Here is a 22,700-nt window from a genome sequence, read left to right as displayed (position 1 = left end):
TATTGATGAGCGTGCCCAAGGCAAATAGTCGCGTGGAAAATAGTTTCGAGTTAATTAGGAGTCTAGTGGGTACACACTTAGACGACCATTTTGAGTTGATATCCCTTGATGTGGTTTCGCTGTTCACAAACGTTCTTATGGATTTAGCTTTGACCTGTATTAAGGATAAATGGCCTTACATCGCGGCAAACACTACCATACCGCAGGAAGAAATTTTGAGTGCTGTTCAATTTGTGCTGGATTGGACGTATTTTGTATTTGATGGGGTGATTTATAAGCAAATTTTTGGTTTGCCGATGGGATTTTTTTTGTTTCCTGTGGTCGCGGATCTGGTAATGCAGGATTCGGAGAAGGCATTAGAGCGCCTTCCTATCCTATTATACCGATCTATCGTAGATACGTGGACGATATTTTGATGTCCATTGCGATTTCGCTTGTTAAGATGGTTTTGGAGACATTTAATTCCTTTCATAATAAATTGCAGTTTACGGTGGAGATTGGACGTAATAAGACGATTAACTTTTTGGATACCACGGTAATTATTAACAATAAGATCGTTGAATTTAATTGGTATCACAAGCCCACGTTTCCTGAACAATATTTGAACTTTTTCTCCCACCACCCGACCTGTCATAAAATAGGCACAATTTTTGGCTTAGTCGATAGAGCGTTTTTTCTGTCTCACCCTAGGTATCACTAAGAAAATTTGAGTAAACTTGTCAATATTTTATTAGTCAATGAGTATCCTTGGTATTTTATTTTTAAACACGTAAGAACAAGGTTACTCAAATTGGTTGATGAACATCAGAGGACGGGGGTAATGGATTCGCATATTTCGACTCCAAAGAACGGGTTTGATCGATTTTTTGTCATTTCTTATATCGATAAAATTTCTAACGTCCTTGGCAACACGGTCAGAAAGTTTAACTTTCGCACAGCTTTTGTTGGTATGAACAAACTAAATCTTTTTGTTAAGCCACATAAGGATGTGTTGCATGATTTTGCTCAGAGGTGGGTTGTTTATAAAATTAACTGCCGTGATTGCGACGCTTTTTACGTTGGCCAGACCATGAGACAATTGGGTACGCGGGTTAAGGAACATCGTAATCAGCTCAGTAGAGGGGCAAAGAAGCTGTCGGTTGTGACCCACCACCGCCTACAGGGGCATGAATTCGATTGGGATAACGTCGCAATCTTGGACAGAGAAAAATCTTATACCCGGAGAAGCATTTCGGAGATGTTTCACATTAGGCGCCAAACCAATGGCATTAATTTGCAGGAGGACACGGTGAAATTGAGCAGCGTTTATTTACCGATCATCGAAAAATTTTCTCATATGCAACTGCGCCTTTCAGTTGTTTATACATCTAATGGTTATTTGTTATGTTCAATGCTTCGTGTTCCCCTGTACAGTATAAGTCTTGCGCTCCAGCGATAACGACGTGACTTGTACATATTGTTACGCTCGCCGGGCGTCAGCCACTCTCTCGCTCTTGCACACACTCGCGACGCGCACTCCGGCACTCACTCAATAAATAAGGCTCGTTATTATATAAAAAAAACTCGTTTAATGTAGATTCGTTTGTACACGGAGCTCGGGTTAACACGTCCGATCGTGACGGACACCCGGAGCGTAATCTGAGAGTCGAAATTATCAATAACACAGCCGTCGCTAAGGACGATTCGCGACTTCTCGCTACGCGGCGACCCGCATGAGCACACGGAACGGGCGTACAGCACGGGCGTAACAATATTGGAAACAAAATGATAATTTGTGCTCGAGCGACGATGTCCGTTAATCTCTACGTGGTGACTGTCAGGTAATACTGCTTGTTTTTGATTTCTGATTGATTATTCAGATTTTGAATTGTTTTCCTTTTTTTTAATTAAGGTAACAGTCGCCCCGGAGGATGACTGGAACCGCTAGTACTTGGTTCCTTTAGTGGGTCGAGTTTTCTTCTTTTGGTTGATACCGCCTGTAGCGGCATTGGCCGAGTTTTACGCCGCTTAGTGGAATCTTCATCTTGCGTTTTGAAACACTCCTCAAATAGTCGCGGCGTTTTGTCCGGGGTGGGCGTGCTCTGAGGACTGGCGTTTGACGCCGAAGACGACCAAGCGCCTAGGAGTCGACGAGCGTCCACGCGCCTCTGTCCAGAGGCGCCCTAGCACCTAGGAAGTCGGCGGGCGTCTGTGCGTCACTGCCGAGGGCGTCCAAGCGCCTAAGAGTCAACGGGCGTCCACGCGCCACTGTCGAGAGGCGACCAAGCGCCCCAGAGGAAAAATTCTTTAAAAGAGTACACCCACTATCTAGGTATCGTAGACGGCTAGCGCCCGAGAAGAACAAGTTTGGCCTCGTAGGGGATATCTTTATATTCAAATTATGGTTGAATTTTGAAGTACGCGAAACGGTACAGGCGATACGGCGCCTAGCGGCGTCGATGTAAAGTAGCCGCTGGTAATACAGATGCCGCAGAGTTACCGTACGGGCGTGTACCATAAGTTGCGTAGATCGCCACAATATATATTATTTGATTGAAACATTATTATGAACTTACATATACATATAGGATATCTCTAAAGACTGACCCGCCCCCTGAATCTCGAAAACGGCTTTAGATATGGAAAAATGTTTTAAATAAAAGTTGTAGGATATCAAGGAGGATAGATGACGAAAATATGGACTCTACCTTGAGTGATTTTTTCAAGGCTAGATCAATGTGATCGGTGTTTTCTTATATGGTACCCCCTTTTTTTTGGTGGCAAATCTTCATAGAATACCCCGAGTCCCCGGGGAGGGGCTGGGCAGTTATGCCGGACTTTTATCAGATAAAACTCCACCGGTTGGCTTTCCTCTGGCATTGGGGGGAGGGGGTGCCCTAGGAACGCGATTAAGCATGACTTCCAGGACACCCTCTGCCCCGACGCCTAATAGACGTAATCTCTTCCTGGGAGTTCACAGGGCGCGAAGGCGCCGCAACTCTGTAGTACCCCCAGACTCCGTTTGTGCGCGTCTGTTCATGCACGACGCGGGGATACCTTCTTATTTGCGGCGACAAAGGATCACCACCCCGTCGCCGCGCTTTCTAGGGTGTTGGTGGGGGCGGGGGCGGGGCTCAAGAGTTCCCGCTTGAGCCCCGGCCTACACGGCCTGGGAGGAGGAGAATAAGAGACGGAATCTCGTGGCATCGTGGCAAGATACTCGCTCAACCCCTCCTCCCGGGCTTCTACTGTGCAGCTTTGTAAAGCTGCTAGTCATGACGGTGACAATACGGAGCCAACTCAGCCCCGTACCAATCATCGCCCGCTTCTTACCTCCGTCCCCGTTATTAGCGAGGAGTGTTTCCCCTTTTTCAAAGGAGGGAAAAATTGTCGCTTTGTCTCCGATCTTCCTTTGGGAGACAGAGGGGGGGTGAGAGGGCCACGTCAAGCATTATATCCAGCCGTGTCTCTCTCCCCCCTCTATTAAGGGTTATCCTGCATCCAAGAAGTTAAGGCCTTAGCTGTCAAGCCAAAGAAGACGAAACAATACCAGCATCAAGGAGAAACAAGACAAAGTCATGATGGAAGTAAAAATAATCGTAAACACAAGTCGGAAAATTCACCACGAAATATTATTTGTTTTTCCTGCAATCAAGAAGGGCATATTGCCAGAAATTGTCTACGCTTTACCAATGCTCAACAATCGAACGACAGTCAGCAATACAGTGACAAAAACGAAGCATCTTCGAAATGTGAATAGAAAAAAGGGTGAGCAGCTGTAATCAAAAGCCGCGCGTGTACAACACACAGTCCAAGCCCAATGTAACGGCAGTAGTGCAGAAGAAAAGCGATAAAACGATTTGGTTTTTGAATACCGGAGCCACACATCACATGACTCCTCATAGAGAATTTTTCTCAAGCTTTGAAGAAGCGATTGGTAGTGTAGCACAAGCTGATGACACTATATTGCAAGTAAAAGGTTACGGAAAAGTAAGTGTACAATTCCATGATGAATACGGTGGATGGCCATTAACATTTAGTGAAGTTTTATATGTACCAGGACTCGCAGATAATCTAATGTCTGGAAGACAGCTCGACACAAAGGGCGTAAAACTGAAGATTTTTAATGGAGTTTGTACAGGATATGATGGTCAGGACAAAATTTTCAAGGCTGTTGCAGATACCGGACGGAGTGAGACGTACGTTCTGGAAGGTTCTGTCAAGAAAACTGTGCATGGCAATTTGAAAATTACTAAAATGGATAATGGATTATGGCATCAACGGGCCATATGACGAGAATTCCATCACTGGATATCATCACTCATAAAATATGTGATAAATGCAATGTATGTCTCCAGGGGAAGTTAAAGAAAAGACCATTTCCTTTAAGTGAAAACCGAGCCAAAAGAAAACTTTATCTAATCCACAGCAATGTTTGTCAGCTATCACAGAAATCTATAGGCGGATGTCGTTACTTTGTCGTACCTTTGTGGATGACTTTAGTAGGTACGTAACAGCGGTACCAATCCAACACAAAAGCGAAGTTTTTAAGAAATTCAAGGCTTATCAACGCAGGGTGGAGCTTATGCATGAAAAAAAATCAAGTCACTTCAAAGCGACGGCGGAAAGGAATATTGCAATAATGCATTTAATAACTACTTTGAAGAAACTGGAATCAGACATAGGGTGTCTATTCCATATACGCCACAACAGAATGAAAGATCAGAGAGGATCAGAGAGACGAAGATAAATCAAACTTTAATAAATATTGTAAGATGTTTACTATTACAGTTGGAATTGCCGAGTAAATTTTGGGCAGAAACACTGAAGTCTGCGTGCTGTATCAAAAATTTATGCCCGTCAATTGTAATCAATGACGCTATACCATATGAGTTGTGGAATGAAGGACAACTAACTGAGGAAGATTGCAAACGACTAAAGGTGTTTGGATGTCAAGCATGGTACGCTAACCTAGATAAACCAAGCTAGGTCAACGAGGTAAAAAGGCGGTTTTTATAGGATATGAAGAGGATATGAAAGGATATCGTCTATGGGATAAAGAAAAATCAAAGGTTGTAATTTCCAGGGATGTAGTTGTTACGTCCAACCCGGGATTGGGATAAGAAAATCTGGGAAGCAAAGGAAAAGCTAACCAGAGGGGCGGGGTAAGGAAGAACGCAACTAGACACTTAAGAATATTGCACGCAGGTATACGTTCTGAGGCGCCGAACGCACTTTTGATGGCTCAGGAAGGGTCAACGTCCGTAGGGACGGTAAGACGCCTTCCATGAGCGGTGCGATCGTCGGTCTTCTTTTAAGTCAGGGAATTTAATCCCTTTAACTTAGGATCGGACCTCGTGCGATTTCGAGAGGTGGAAGAGATTTGAGAGCGAAATCTTATTTAAAATAAAGAAACATTGAGTTTATCTTAGAAATAAATAGAACATTTATTACAAATTAACATAGAATTTACTAATGAAATTGAGTAAAGAGAATCAGGCAATCGTACAAATAATAAATAAATCCAGATGACGGGTAAATGTATAGAATGTAGGTGTAACATGTGTGTGTACTTCTCGCGGGTGTTACAAGAGTGCGGGGGTGATCGGGCAGGATTTTTGAAGGGAGACCTATTTGGAAATGGACATCCTGCCCGCTATTATTACATCGAGATCGGCATTGAATTACATAATGGTTTAATTAAGTGTGCGTGTGGTGTATTTGTGTATTTGAAACTAAATTAAGTCGTAATAAAATTAAGTCGCAATTAAAAATAAAATATAAAGAGACGTTCGCGGGATGAAAACGAGAGACAAGAATTTAGACATGGAAAATAAGAATACCGCCATTGAAATAAGGTTAAGGTTATTTAAGGTTTTAGGACGTTTGATTTTATTGATTCCATAACCAGCTTGTTTCGTCAATTCCGTCGATTTAATTGACGTTTAATAGGACATTATTGGAAATAAAAATTCATTTAATTTAAAATAACTATTATGTTGGATTTTACTAATAGTACAGGGAAATTAAACAAAAAAATGTCAAATCTGCGGAATAATTCACATGTAGCTAAATTTTTGCATGGACCTTTATTTCGTCGTTAAAAACAATATGTGAAAAGTCCCCATCGATGTGACCCCTGCTAAAAATTTTACAGAGGGTCAAAGGTAAAGAAAAACAGTTTTTCGCGAATATTTCTTTATTCATTAGTCCTACGGCAAAAATAGTTATTACAAAATTTGTAGCTTATAAAATTCTCTACAAAAAATGTTCTATAAGTTTTTTTGTACAAGCAATACTTTTCACGTAATAAATTTTGCAAGATATGCGCTGCGCGGTAAATTTACGGAGCGCGCTGACAGACGTCAAATAAATTGAAGCGTCGCACGCGCGCACAAAAAATGTCATATCTTTTGAACGAATCATCGTACAAAAATGATCGAAAAATCGTTGAAAAGCAAAAACTTTCAGCTTTTTAATGCAATTTGGTTCGTTATTCAATGATAATTTTTGAAAATTCTACGATGGTTTAAACAAATTGTTACATGCATTTTTTGCCTTTTTTCATAAAATCAGCCACAAGTAGGTTCCAAATTGTTAAAAAAAAAAAACGCCAGCAGGATATTACAGTATATACTTCATACTTTGACCCTACCAGAGGAAAAAAATTACAAAAATTTTTTGCTTTAAAATCAAGCTATTGACATTTTCAGTAATTTTTAAAATTTTTGATGAAACGTTAAAATTAAAATCGTCATAACTTGGCGAAAAACTGAGCTAGAAAATTTTTTTAAAAAGCAATCGAAAGCTTGAAATGTCTACTTTTAGGTCCTACATTGCAATATTCCTCATTTTCTTGCATTTTTATTTATTTATGTAAATATACGAGTTGTCGCGAAAAATCTTATTTAAACAAAGGACTATATATTTACTTATAGTAGTTTTGTATAAAAATTTACGTTTCTCGGGGATAATGCACTGTTTTCCACACCACCTCGGAGGTACAGTGCTAAGCGCGTTTTTTTCTACGTGATGTCCCCATTAGGTCTAATCCACTGTTTTTTTGAGAAGAATAAAGCAAATCAATTTCTATGGCTTCCGCCAAGAAATCTGGAGATTCGTCTTCGTAGCTGACATAGCATTTTTCGATTATATTAGGTGCTGCGTTAAGGCAAGTCTGGCAAGGCCATGGCAATGTCTACATACTGCTGAACATTTTAAACCCATTTTTCTGCAGCCACAGTTGAATCCGCAATTTTTCGAGCAGTTGAAAAAAATGGAGTTTAACAGAGTGTCCGAAGCAGGTGGTAGCAAAGATAGAATCGACTCCAAAAAATATCATTCCTCCTTATCCATCCCCAGTGTTTAGGATTGAGATCGTTCCCAAGCCATGTTTTCACTTGATAGTACACCCGATACAAATGCTGTTGAGCAGCACTAGATGTTGGTGGAAGAGTAAATAAATAAAGGTAAATCGAAAGCTTTAAAATTATTAGAAAAACGTGATGATTTGAGAAATTCTGCGAAAGTTTTTAAAATAAAAGGATGTTCGCCAGAATTAATTTTAGTAATGGAGTACGTTTTCTTTTGGCGATGTATGGCGTTCCACATAATGAGGAATCGATAGATATATTTAGGTATTATTGTTTTGCTAAATCAACGCGGCTTACTAAGGCAGTGAAATTATCTACTCTTCCACCAACATCTAGTGCTGCTCAACAGCATTTGTATCGGGTGTACTATCAAGTGCAAACATGGCTCGGGATTTTAATTTTAACGTTTTCATCAAAAATTTTAAAAATTACTGAAAATGTCAATAGCTTGATTTAAAGCAAAAAATTTTTGTAATTTTTTTCCTCTAATAGGGTCAAAGTATGAAGTATATACTATAATATCCTGCTGGCGTTTTTTTTTTTAACAATTTGGAACCTACTTGTGGCTGATTTTATGAAAAAAGGCAAAAAATGCATGTAACAATTTGTTTAAACCATCGTAGAATTTTCAAAAATTATCAGAGAATAACGAACCAAATTGCATTAAAAAGCTGAAAATTTTTGCTTTTCAACGATTCTTCGATCATTTTTGTACGATGATTCGTTCAAAAGATATGACATTTTTTGTGCGCGCGTGCGACGCTTCAATTTATTTGACGTCTGTCAGCGCGCTCCGTAAATTTACCGCGCAGCGCATATCTTGCAAAATTTATTACGTGAAAAGTATTGCTTGTACAAAAAAACTTATAGAACATTTTTTGTAGAGAATTTTATAAGCTACAAATTTTGTAATAACTATTTTTGCCGTAGGACTAATGAATAAAGAAATATTCGCGAAAAACTGTTTTTCTTTACCTTTGACCCTCTGTAAAATTTTTAGCAGGGGTCACATCGATGGGGACTTTTTACATATTGTTTTTAACGACGAAATAAAGGTCCATGCAAAAATTTAGCTACATGCGAATTATTCCGCAGAAAAATCCTAATTTCCCTGTACTATAAGGCCTGAGATAAAAGAAAAAGAGGAAGGAAGTTTTTAAAAATTTTGGGAACTTTCGGTTGACGGAATATTTCTAATTTATGTTTAAAGGATTTCTTATTGGGCGAGATGTTTCTTACCCAAGAGGTAGATTTTTAAGTTTTTGCCTATCCTGGAGAGCTAGAGACGGTTATCGATTTCCACGGCTGTTCATTGGTGAGTCGTCTCGTAAGGCCCCTACTGTTTCATCATTGGTGCAACCCAGCGATTCTTCCAGTGACACATCTTGTTTTTTGACTATCGCCGATTTCTCTTTATTAGACTCTAGGCCCCTTACTTATCTCGCGACCCTGTTTTTATGTTGACAGACAAAGCATACCCTTTTAATCTTAATTGCAGTTTATTGCAAACAGAAACCTCCGCCATGTGCCCTTACAAGATTTCTAAAACACGTTTTAAACCTCGTTTCTGTTTGTCGAAACATTGCGCGGGGCAATTTTGAGCTAGTCGCGCCATACAGTAAAAATCCCCATCAAACCCTGTCTGGAATTGCGGCCCCTTCGGCGCGTCGTGTCGCCGGGTTTATAGTTGCGGACCCGACAAGGCTGATAAAAATCTGGTTATGTATGCCGCATCTGTCAGTAATTTGTCATCTGGAAGGTCCCTTTTAGTCGCCTGAGCAAATGGGCAGTTTAATAATGAAATAATAAAAATAAAAAAAGAAATGTGTAAGGATCAAGGCTCACTCGCCGATCAATAACCGTCCGTGCTCAGTTTACTTATCCTATTCTTAAGAGCTATCTAGACGCAGATGAATTTCCACAAAAAAAATTGTGGAGTTCGCAAGACGTAACATAGTTTTTGAAGAAAAAAATTTTTTTTTTTAAAGAGACAAATTATCATAAAGAAAAACAAGAACCAGAGAATATAATAAACCTATTACTGTCTGTAGAAGAAGCAGAGGAAAATGGAAACATTGATCAATGTGACGGATCAAGGCATAAAAAAGATTGGCAGGATGCTCAAAACGGTATAGTAAAAAATGAAAAAAACATCAGCGAACACGAAGAAGACCAAATGAGAGAAAATGAAGAGGAAGAAGCAGAAACAGGTCTAAGAAGATCGAAAAGAAACAGGAAGAAGAAAGAGCTTACAGTTGCCATACTGCAAGCTGTATACTGCAAGATGAATTGAAAAATGTGGAAGAAGCCATATCTCGTCCAGATTCAAACAAATGGAGAGAAGCTATGGAGAAAGAAATAGAAAGTATGAAGAAGAATAAATGCTGGAGAATTGTAAGAAAACCACAGAACAAAAATGTTATTGGATCAAGGGGTGTTTAAATTGAAGAAAAATGAAGATAGAGATATCGAACAATATAAGGCGAGACTTGTGGCGCAAGGATATGGTCAAATACCAGGAACTGAATATAACGAGACGTACAGCCTTGTTGTTAAGAAAGAGTCTATTAGATTGATGATTGCCGTGTCGGTAAAGAAGGGATGGCAGCAGGAGCACTGAGATATCGCTACAGTTTATCTCCATAGTCTACTACAAGATCAAGTATTCATGGAGCTACCGAAATTCTTTGAAGAAAAGCATGCGGATGAGTACGTCTGCGAATTAACCAAGAGTTTGTATGGTCTACATTAAGCTGGAAGGAATTGGAACAAATATCTAGACGATTACCTGAAGAGTTATGGCTTGGTGCAATCGGTAAGTGACCCATGCATTTATTACGACCCGGAAGGAGATTTGGTAGTAGGAACTTATGTTGACGACATTTCGGTATGGGGTAAACAAGAAAAAAATATGTATAAAATGGGCGGCAGTGTGGTCTAGTGGTAAAGCGCCAGACTCGTAATCTGAGGAACCAGGTTTGAGTCCACTAGAGCCATGAAGCATGGAATGTTTTTCCGATAGCTGCGTCCCTCCGTGTGAGATAAGCTCTTGTGCGGAGAAAACTGGGCTCCGTTTTTCGGAAAGAGACGTTAAGCCGTTGGTCCAAAGGATTAAAATGAGAGAAAAAGGATAGTGTTGGTAGTAGATTGCGAACCCTGCGGAGATATGCAATAAATTACGATTTTACAGGAATTTTATTTTTTACAGGAATAAGTATAAAATCACTTGGTAAGATATCTCATCTACTGTCAATACTGGCTCAGTTTCAAGAAAGTAGCTCAGAATTTCTTAGGGAATCAGAAAAGTGAGGATTACCAGAATATAGTTGAAGAAATGTTAGAAAATTACAATCGTTTGGGCTGCTTGATGAACTTAAAATTGCATTTTCTACACTCTCATCTTGATTACTTTCCCGAAAACTTGGGAGATTACAGCGAAGAACAAGATAAAAGGTTTCATCAAGATATGAAGGAAATGGAGCGCCGGTATCAAGGAAGGTGGGATCTTAATATGATGGCAAATTTTTGTTGGATGCTTAAAAAAGAAACCCAGCTTAAAAGTCGAAAGAGACAAAGATATCCTCTACATAGATCGTTCGAAGAAAAAAGAGTTCGTTATAAAAAGAGAAAGGAGTAAAAGAAACTCTTTTCCTCTTCAAAACTAAAACTAAGTGATCTCTCGGTAGAAATCAAATAACGGTAGGTATATCTATTTAAAATCGGTCGGGATAGGATGCGAAGGCAGGCGTCCAACTCGGCCCCCAGGAAGCAGAGCTGCGGTCCTCCACAAAGCCAGGTCTGGGTACGTCCAACTCGGCCGTAACGTCGGTTGCCACATTTGTACCTGACGCTGATCCACTTTACAGCGGGATTTTCTGTTTTAAAGGGTGATTTTTCGTGATTAAAAAGAAAGTGGGTTAAAAAGGGGGTGGTACAGTAATGCTGGCCCAAGATTCAGATTCAGGTCATCAAAGTACATATAATTTTGGTCTTACAGTTGGTTGCCACATTTGTACCTAACGCTGACCCGCACCTTATATTGAGATTTTCCGTTTTCAATGGTGGTTTTTCGCGATTTAAAAAAAAATGGTGTGGTGGGGGTCAATTTTGACCCCGGATTTGGATTCAGCACGTCAAAATACATAAGAAATGATGGGTTTAGTCTTTGGTACAAACCACTTTTTTTTGTGTGCCGGTGTTATTATTACAGACCAACAAGGGGAAGTGTGAAAAGAAAGTGTTGATCAGTAACATAATCTTGAAGTTGGCGCGTACATATGTGAGTGGTGGCGTTGTAGTAGTAGCGTGGTTATTCGTGGCGCTGTTGTGATATCGTTAATTCCCGCGAGCGCGTCAATCTCTGGTCGCTCTCCGCCATTAACGCTTGTAAAACGTTAAGCGTGAAATAAAGATATATACGTTTCTACGCAAGTAATTATTCGTTTTTGAATACTCTGCACCCGTCAAAAGTGTCACCTTAATTGAACCCTGTTAGCAGCAGGGGTTGGTCTAACGCGTTGACTGTTTATTCTTTCTCCTAACAACTTCAAATTAATGTATTTTTCTTCGTGACTGATTAGTTCTTGATCAACTTGCTCATCTGTTACTTCATTGTCGTAAATTACTAATTCCGTTAAACTCTTTTCTAATGATTTCCACAAATCCTCTAATTTATTTAATCTCAATCTTACTTCTTCGACTTCAACTTCGTCGGGCTCTATTCCCTTTAAAAAATTTTCTACTCGCGTGAAACCAGGCTTTGCTATCTTTTTCTTTGCTCAATTTTCATTAAATCAATGTTTTGTGCCATTCTAATATAATCGTGTGACTTGCGTCACACATAACCTCCTCTCCCACTGTGGTAGATCTACGTTCGTGCAGTTGTGCACGATGGACTCTTCCTAGTAATGGCTTCGTCCACTTCGTTGAAATGATGGATGACTTCATCTGCGTCTTTGAAGAATGGACTCGTGCTTGTTGTGAACTTGTCCTCGTCGTTGATAATGGGCTCATCCTCGTCTTTGCATGAACTCATCTGCTTCGTTAATCTCAGCGATATTCGCTAATTGCTGCTAATTTCTCTCGTTTAGCGTAGATAGACTCCTACGGCTTCGTAAAAATCCTTTGTTTCTCGTCCCTTTATTCTCGCCAGTATCCGTACACATCGGATTTAACCGGCTGTGCTTTTCATTCTCAGTTCTACCCCAAGCAGCATTTTTCGGTTAACTTTCCGACTAAGGACTACTTTTCTACTAATCACAACGTTGTAAGCGGTCCAAGAAAGTTATAAAATGTAACTTATAATTACTAACGTTTTTTGGACATTGTCTTTACGTTAAAATTACGACGTGCTTTTTTTATCACTTTCCCAACGTCAAATTTGAAACAGTTTAAGTCATATTACTCGACGTTAAGATATTTAACGTTCGCCTGACGTTATACTCTGCACCACACTTTTCGAGCGACTTGAATACGTAATTCCCAATGTAAACCAACGTTTTGTTATCAAACGTTGTAAAATGCTAACGTTGTGAAACCTGTTGTCATTTCTGACTGACGTTAAGAAATCGCGAGAAATGGTAACAAATTCTGCCTAAAAAATAGTAGAGATATGAGTGTAAATAAAACATTCGGTTTGATGTGACGTTTGACGTACACTACTTTGAAATAATCCATTGCTGAAGTTTGGTGGTAAAAACTTTTTACCGCGAGAAAAACGGGTTAAAATGTCAATTCGACTTACACACTTAACGTTATACCATAACCATGACCTAGATCACCATAGATGATATTGCATAGGTCGGATTTGGTTAAGATATACGACGCATTCGCAAATCTAGTATATAATTTTTAACTAATCGATACTTTATCGACAAGTTAAGTCAGTTTGGCGACCTTGTTAAGACTTTTATTCAATATAGGTACAATTTTGCCTACAGTGGTATACTACTTAGTTTGCAAAAGTCTGAAAAAGTTTATTATTTTATGCAAGAAGACAAATCTTAGTAGAATTTATCGCACATTTTACTACGTAAAGTTTGATATAGTGTGGAACGCTGACTTCGCCATTTTCATTCTTCAGAGGAAAATAAATAATCCGCCATTTTTCAGTATATTTTGATTTATATTGTTTAACGCACTTTTTTAACAATTTAAAGCATTTATATAATATCTGTTGTTAAAGTTTTGACATGTTTATTTTAAAAGTAATTTTGATAAAAAAAATTAAAATCTACATTTTGAAAATTTTAGTAATTTAATAGAATATTTAGTAAATTGGAATATTTTAGAAGGGATTCGTCTAATTTATCAATAAAGTGGGTTTCGTTATGAGTGCTGGGTTCGTGTATTTATGGCAAAATTACAATAGTATCAAAGACTGCGCAAACTATATTTTTTTTCTAAAGCCATTTTATTTGTGCCAAATTGATAAGTACGTATTATGATACATTTATTACACCAATGCCGTCATATGGTTTGAATGAAAGCACGAAAACTACACCTAAAATGTACGTTGTGAAAAAATAACCTCAGGTCTAGCAGAGAGTACAAATTCAAAGTTTACAAAAATTACTTATACCAACGTGAAAACTGGTGGAAAAAACCTCAATTTAATTTATATAAATTGGATCTCAACGTTGGTACAACCTAAATTTGATTCCCCAAATTAGTGCAAAAGAAGGTTAAAACGACATAGCGAAAACGTTGGATACCAACGTTAAGTGTGTTTATCTTAACGTCGGAGGTTTTCTTGGGACTGGAATAGTAGGATAATTTTTGTGATGATTCTCTGTACACAGTAGATCGTTTTCTTTTGTGATACAGAGCTTGCTTGCTTGCTTGCGTACGATACTGGCGCTTTCTTAGTACTGATTTTTACCGCGCTTTGCGCCAATGCACACGCTCGCCACGCCACCACTCATCACACGCCATCACACGCTACATACCAACAGCGCCGCGAACAAGACCGCGAAACACAAATATGAAGGCAAAGACGAGATATCAAATAAACCTAATATTTACTAATCTAAACAAATATAATGTACTCGATTCAATTAATATTTTAACCTGCCTACAATACGCTACAGATTATTTTCTTGTTCTCTTCAACTTTTACAAGACAGCAATTTACAAAACATTTACAAGACAACAAATGCATATGAGTGTGATTTTGGATGCATCTTCTAATATATAATATTATATGATATATTGATGATCACACACACATACATACATACACACACACACACTATCTGTCACGTACTACGTTTATGCGAGCGTTACTTTTGTAGTAACTTATACGATAATTTCTCCACGTAAACGAGTGAATTATTATAAGTTACTACAGAAGTAACGCTCGCGTAAACATAATAAACGGTCACGAGTCACGACTATCACTATATATCTCCGACCCGCTGATATTTTGCCTCTTGTGACACCCACATCCTAATTTCGTGGCACTTCGATCCTTCCAAAATTCGGAATTAAACAATTGTACTTTTTGTTAGTAGTATTTAACGATGAGAGATCACGGTGTTACGCGTGAACGCGATATGTATTTCTAGGTTATAACTGACTGACAGCGCGCTGTTCGCACGAACGCACTGAGCGACGAGCGCACACGTACGCATATATGCTGTTTCTTTTCAGTGTAGCATTGTCATGAAAGAAACCCGGGGGGACGCTCCGTATTTAAATACGGCTCGTGTATTTATACGGGCCGTATTTAAATCTCGGACTTTGTAACGGGGTCTATACCGGAAGTTTTTTCACCACGCATAAAAGGAAAATGTGTGAATTTGGCTCATTTGACGCCGAACCCGTCTCGTGACATCCCATCCACGAACAAGTAGAACCCGAGCCGAGCCAAACTTGCGAGTTAAACTCGTACGTGTATAGACCCGCTAAGATAATATATAAGATGTTTAAAATTATTGTTGTTAATGTACTTATTGTTGTACTTACATTTTTTATACTTCTTAAAATCTCTTGCATTTCGTAACAATCTTGAATGTTGTACGAGTACGATATATCTTCGCGTGTATTTGCGAGACACTACCGTTAACCTCATTTCGACTCGTGACAGCTCGTCGTGATAATCGTCGAGACCACCCCCGAAACTGGCGACGATACTAGCACCGTTAGTGTCAAAAAAGTGAAAAAGATACGCTACTAGCGCCGTGGCGAAAATAGCAAACGGAGAACGTGGACGTTTCTTAATTGTAAAATTTAACATTTCAGACTTTGCATTGTAATATCTGTGTTTATAGGGCACGTGAGGGAAAAATAAATACTTTTATTACATAAATCGACCCCATGCTATCGATCAAGCCTACTTAGAACTTGATCCATTCACTGGTTATTGAGATCTCAAGATCTCAGGTATTCACAACTCGTGCGTTCGCGTAAATGAGTCACGGTGCATCGCGCTCCGCGCGTACTTAGCGCGAGACACTACCGTGTCTCTTGATAACCTTAATAATCAGAACGCCTAAAGGCGCAACCCGAACACAAAGAAAAAATTATATTTATTGAATCGAAAAAAAAATAAAAACCAATTAAGAATCAAAGAAACATAAAGAAATCTTTTTCTCTGTGTATGTGTGTGCACACATTTTTTTCAAAAAATATTTTTTAAAAATATTAATATGTTTAAATATATATATAGAGGTGTTCTTACCGTGAAACTTTTGTATAAACATTTTTTGATATCTCGAATGCTTTTCGAGATATATCAAGAAAAGCAAAAAAACATTCTATATGAGGGGTAATTCACTCCTCTTTAGAACTGTTCTCGAGGCGCTAAAATTTTCTAAGCTAAAACTAAAAATTTCTAAAGTTATCTATTTACTCTTTCCTTCACATATGTGTAAAGTTTTATAAAAATCAGAATTTTCACGAGGTTGCCTTGTCAGTTTTTTTTGCCATATAAGTACATGATTTTATAAATCACATTCTAAAACTCGAAGACTAAAAATTAGCACTTCATGTTTTTCAAATGTTGTTTCTTTGTAACCAAATCAATTTTAATTAATTAAAATTTAGTGCGTTTCTCTAGAGATATTCAAAGTAGTAATTTCTAGTATTTTATATTGTATACGTACGCGTACATAATTTTAGTGCATAATTCGAAAAAATTGACTAACATAAGTGAAGAATTTAACACATTACAATGTATACATAACAAATTGTTATTAATTAGAAAATAAAATGTTATATTGTTACAGATCCTCTTACAGACATGAATCACCCTTTTCATCTGCATGGTTATAGTTTCTGCGTAATGTATGCTGGTCAATTTATCAATGCACGTAATAAAAACGATATAACAGATGAGGATGTAGTTAGAGAAATAATTGCCCACAAGAATCGGTTGCAAAGTGGTTATTATCAAAATTGCGCTCCTAAAGATACCATGATCGTGCCAAATACTGGTTTTGTCATCATACGCTTTAAAGCAGATAACCCAGGTTAATAATTTAATCATATTTATACAAAAATATTTATCATTATTAATCAAACATACCAAATTATAATTTTTACAAATAAATTGTGCGTAGACAAAACGTAAATACACATTTTGCTACTATTGTATTTAAGCCTTTTGTGACGATAATTACTTTTGTTACCGTTTGCAAGACTGATCCTGTACGAATTGATTTTTGTTTTTATTAGTTATAAAATTAATTTTCATCAGTAAAAAATATATTCAAATAAATTATTTTATTTAATATAAAATTTAAATAAATAATGTTTAAATAATAATGTCTTAAATAATTTAAGAAATTTTGACAAAGACGATATTTTGCCTGACAAAAAAATAAACTCTACGCTAACTCGGCGCAGACATTGTGCCCGCCGTATAATAGATACTCGTAGATTGTTCTTTCGTACAGCGATAACATACAGACCGACAACTTCGTCGTCACAAAAGTAATTTTAAATTGGAACTATCTTTTATTAATATTTAATGTATTAATATCTAATATATTAAAATCTGATATATTAATATCTAATATATTAATATATCTGATATGTTAATATCTAATATATATGTATATTTAATATATTAATATCTAATATATTAATATCTAATATATGCAGAGCAGAAAGTGGTTATATGGAATTCTGCTGATAATATGGAACCCTTCAATATCTTAAGAACACTGTTAGCTGTACTTTAAAGGTGACAGCTAGAACTTGTTCATTAAGTTACTCTCTAGACGTTAAAGCGCTAGATTTATTAATTTTTTTAATGGCAGTAGATTAATTAACCAATTTCTATTTTGTCGATTTTTAAACCTTTGAAAGATATATAAAACTTTGTTTATCTGTAACTGTCTATAATTAACAGATAACTTTTAGAGCCAAACACTTAACATGCATATATGATGTTATCTAACATTTCCTGTTTTTAACTACAAACTAATTCTAACATTTAAGAATATTTAGTTTTTTTTTCGTTTTGCTGTAGTTGCTATTGTTTTTCAAGATGACAATGTTTGTGTTAAGGAGGCTCTTACCTCGATCATAAAACAACAGATCTTTATGAAATTAAATTATGTTGTAAAGTGAACCACAATGAACCGATGCCCAAAACTTTAGCATAGGTTGACGTTAAAATTTTAAAAATATCAGTATTGAAATTTGCATTTTTAACACAGGGCATATGGTAAACACTAAAATTTTTACCGGATGTGATGTATTTTCTTGGCAAGTTTGCGAGCCAGGTAAACAAAAAACTAAGAAATTGTAGTTAAAATAATAATCTTTCTAATGATAAGAAGAAAACTTGGTGTTGACGATGAGTTATAAAAGATATTGTAGTTTTAATATGACGTACGACAGGTTAGGCGAATGATCTTCCGAGTGTAAAAATCGCGCGAAGTTTCTAACTTCACTTGCACATGTCTTTTCTCTGCGCTGTATGGTAGCGGCATAATTATTCTCTCGCGCATTGACAACCTTTATTTTTGAGAATTTTCCTTTCATTTTCTCTCTCAGCATTCTCACGTTATATCTTTCTTTTAGCTCCATCTCTCATCGCATCAATCGCTACAACGCTACACGGCTACACCTCACTTAGCTGCAGACTGTTGCAGCAGACGACGTTGTAACACGCGCATGTTATTCTGCTCTTTAGCACTGACGTAGTCAACTGACTTATTGTATAAATTTTAATATTTACACTAATAGAACATATAACTTACTCTTACACTATGTAAAAATCATTATTTATTTTTTTATTTAATTTTTCGATAATTTTATAACCAATTATTAATGATAATTTTTTGGTTGCTACATTGATTAGAGCAGCCGGGTAAAAGCCTCTTTAAGAATTTCCAAGGTGGGTCGATGTAGTCTCTGGGCTTACAATAAGTGTGCAGGAACAGAGAAAAAAGAATACGTATATGATTTTTGTTGATAGACAAAAAAAGTGAATTTTCTCTTTTAAATATTTGTTTATTATATAATCACATTTTTTGATGAAAAAATATATTTTTCATTATGTATTTTTTTTTACAATAATTAGTTTTAAATAAGTTACTTTTTTGAAAGACATTCAACGTTTTGTGAGTTTTTTAAATTTCCCGCACTCAAAAAATAGTGAGCTCTATATTACTAGTCATATGCCTTATGACAACTGCTCACTCTTCGATCATCTTTATACAGCTTTCCTTGTAAGTGAAGAATTATAAATTGAAAAGAGCATCGGCAAGCCCCCTGCAAAAAATGCCCGTTTTCGGTACCTTGATTTTTGAAACTTTTTTTATGCCAAATGGTTACTTATGATGACCCAATAATCCCTGCAAAATTTTAAGAGGAGCATACGCCCCGTTTAAGAAATATAGGGGGTCAAAGTTGATCATTTCCAATCAAAAAATATAGCAGCTTCACATTTATACTCCAATAATAATGTCCAAAAAATTCAGCCGAAATGGTTCTTTTAAGATTTTTGGCTGCTGATTACAAATCTGAAGTCAGATTTTAAAAATTCAAAATGGCGGATTCAATATGGCGGACGAATTTTTCTTAAATTCATCGGATTCACTTGAAACTCGTTACTCGGGGGTTTTTGGGGTCGCTGATTACGAAATTGAAGTCAGTTTAGAGAAATTCAAAATGGCGGATTTAATATGGCGGACTGATTTTTTCAAAATTCATCGGATTTACTTGAAACTCGTTACTCGGGGGTTTTTGGGGTCGCTGATCACGAATCTAACGGTGAACTAACTTTTAACCAACACTAAATCTTCTTTGTCACTACATTAAATCTACATAGAACCTATTTTGTCCTACAATGGACCTATTTTTCCTTACATTGGACCTATATTCTACCTAGGAGCGGTGAGCATCGAGCGGACTGAGTCTCGTTTTAAACAGTTCGGCCTAGAGTTACGAAACCCTGAAAACAAAAGACGATCAGCAGATCATCATTTCATTAACATTCCATTGTGTTGAGGTGGCCGCCCTGGACGGTCTGCACGATAGCAGCGCTCGGAACGACAGCGCTCGAGACGGCAACGCATACGCCATCTAATTTCATTAGATCCGGTTCCGTTCTATTCGCCCTCAGAAAGAGAGAGAGAGACGTCCCGCGTGCACGCGTGCCTTGTTACGATCCGCTATTACATTTTTTATATCAGTCCATTGCATCAGTCTTGTGCATGACGTATCGTGCAAACAGAAAACTAAAGAACCTACATTACAACTTGCCTTTGCTGGCTGGATTGTCGATTACATCTTGCCTTTGCTGGCTGGATTATGCATTACATCTTGCCTTCGTTGGTTGGATTATTACAACTTGCCTTTGCTGGCTGGATTGTCGATTACATCTTGCCTTTGCTGGCTGGATTATGCATTACATCTTGCTTTCGTTGGTTGGATTATTACAACTTGCCTTTGCTGGCTGGATTGTCGATTACATCTTGCCTTTGCTGGCTGGATTATGCATTACATCTTGCCTTCGTTGGTTGGATTATTACATCTTGCTTTTGTTGGATATATTGGATCCGCCATTTTGAATTTTTAAAATCTGACTTCAGATTCATAATCAGCGACCCCCAAAACCCCCGAGTAACGAGTTTCAAGTGAATCCGATAAATTTAAGAAAAATTAGTCTGCCATATTGGATCCGCCATTTTGAATTTTTAAAATCTGACTTCAGATTCGTAATCAGCGACCCCCAAAACCCCCGAGTAACGAGTTTCAAGTGAATCCGATAAATTTAAGAAAAATTAGTCCGCCATATTGGATCCGCCATTTTGAATTTTTAAAATCTGACTTCAGATTCGCAATCAGCGACCCCCAAAACCCCCGAGTAACGAGTTTCAAGTAAATCCGATGAATTTAAGAAAAATCAGTCCGCCATATTGGATCCGCCATTTTGAATTTTTAAAATCTGACTTCAGATTTGTAATCAGCAGCCAAAAATCTTAAAAGAACCATTTCGGCTGAATTTTTTGGACATTATTATTGGAGTATAAATGTGAAGCTGCTATATTTTTTTATTGGAAATGGTCAACTTTGACCCCCTATATTTCTTAAACGGGGCGTATGCTCCTCTTAAAATTTTGCAGGGATTATTGGGTCATCATAAGTAACTATTTGGCATAAAAAAAGTTTCAAAAATCGAGGTACCGAAAACGGGCATTTTTTGCCGATGCTGTTTGAAATAGATTGCCAATAGAATAAGAAACCTAAAGGCCTCCGCACAATAAAAAATATAAGGAACGAGGAACAGATATTATAGCGATTAGGACTAAAGTATCAAGAATAAAGTTGAATGCACGATGAAAAATACAGGCAACGGAAACAGGGAATACATAACACAGGTAATAGATTTTTAACCTATCGGAAGCCGTGTATTAATGCCAGCTTTATTCCTGATTTCTTATTTAATGATTTCTTAATCGTTAATATCTGTTCCTTATTCCTTATATTTTTCACTGTGCGGAGGCCTTAAGCATACTAAAATTAAAAAAAAAATAAGCTTGTAATTTGCAAGAAATCGCTCAAAAAACGAAGTGGGATTCCATATTACCACCCTTTCCGCTATTCTTTAAATAAATATGAACCAAGAATATATATCTTGCAGGTTGGTGGTTCTTTCATTGTCATTTTTCATGGCACACCGCAACTGGAATGAATGTTGTTTTACATGTTGGTACCGAATATGATCTCCCCGACATACCACCACACTTTCCACAGTGTTACAATTGGACACCACCTATTATCATGAATAATTATTACTGATGCTTATTATGATAATTATAATTATTATAACAATTATAATTATGGTAAATATAATTATATTTGCTTAAAAAGTATAATCTTACCATTAAATAAAATTATTATTGTATAAGATGTATATTTTACTGTATATATAAATATGAATAAATAAATAAAAAAACTACTAGAGTATATTATTGAAATTATTGATTCGTAATCAGAAATTATTAATAATGTATAGTAGTAGCAGTAGCAGTAGCAGTAGCAGTAGCAGTGCAATAGCAGTAGCAGTAGTAAGGAAGTGGTTCCACTAAAGTCCGCAACGGTACCTAGATCTTACTGATCCTTTGTACCTTCCCACTCTTTTATTTGCTAGGTGTTTGGGGCCAGCCCTGAGTCTTGTACCTATCAGGTCTGTCACGCTAGCACTTTCCAGGTTCTGGGGACTTAGGTACGTTTGTCCCCAAGTTTTGTATCTTTTGTATTTGCATATAAGTGCCGGACAGTGACACAGTATATGCACGTTATCTTCTTTTTCGTCCCCACATAGGCGGCACTCTTTTTGTTCCGCAAGTCCGAAATTGAATAAATGAGCTCTAAGTAAGGCGGAGTTGCCCGTGAGCAGCCCTATCGCCACTCTAAGTTTTTGTTTATTTAGCGCCAGTAGTTCTTTAGCTCTATCTGGTCTGCTGTTTTTTATCACAATCCTGGCCTGGCGGCAGGTTTTTAAAGTTTCCCACCTAATCAAGTGCTCCCTTTTCAGACAGCTTTTAATGACTTACTTTCCTGTTGCGAAGGGTGTTCCCGCCACCTGGTTAGATGATGCTTCATTTGCTCCCTTCTTAGTCAGTATATCTGCGGTTTCGTTGCCGGGTATTTCTTTATGCTTAGACACCCATACCAAGGTGGCCTTATTAGGTCCATTTAGTCTCTCTAATGCCAGCATGCAATCCTAAACCAGTGCTGATTCGATAGTTGCTTTTGCTAGCGCTAGTATAGCTGCCCTGCCATCCGAGCAGATATTTATCTCCCTTCCTCTTATTTTGTTGGTTAGGAGGTGTTCCGTGCACTTCAGGATAGCTAGCATCTCAGCCGTAAAGACTGTTGAGTAGCTTC

At 37.5% G+C, this 22,700-nt stretch overlaps 1 long non-coding RNA gene across 1 annotated transcript in view; it reads left to right on the top strand.

The window, feature by feature from the left end:
- Positions 1–21,703, top strand: part of LOC143897996 (uncharacterized) — a 26,718-nt gene extending 5,015 nt beyond the window's left edge. Inside the window, exons 2-3 of the long non-coding RNA XR_013257071.1 lie at positions 16,580–16,822; positions 21,451–21,703. This is a non-coding gene — a long non-coding RNA (uncharacterized LOC143897996). The remainder of the gene's footprint in view (positions 1–16,579; positions 16,823–21,450) is intronic.
- Positions 21,704–22,700: the final 997 nt, after the last annotated feature.

This window comes from Temnothorax americanus, unplaced genomic scaffold (assembly GCF_048541705.1).
Source record: "Temnothorax americanus isolate GAGA-0224 unplaced genomic scaffold, ASM4854170v1 Scaffold217, whole genome shotgun sequence".
In the NCBI taxonomy this organism is placed as follows: domain Eukaryota; kingdom Metazoa; phylum Arthropoda; class Insecta; order Hymenoptera; family Formicidae; genus Temnothorax; species Temnothorax americanus.
The sequence above is the reverse complement of the archived record's forward strand: the minus strand, read 5'-3'. Positions and strand labels throughout refer to the sequence as shown.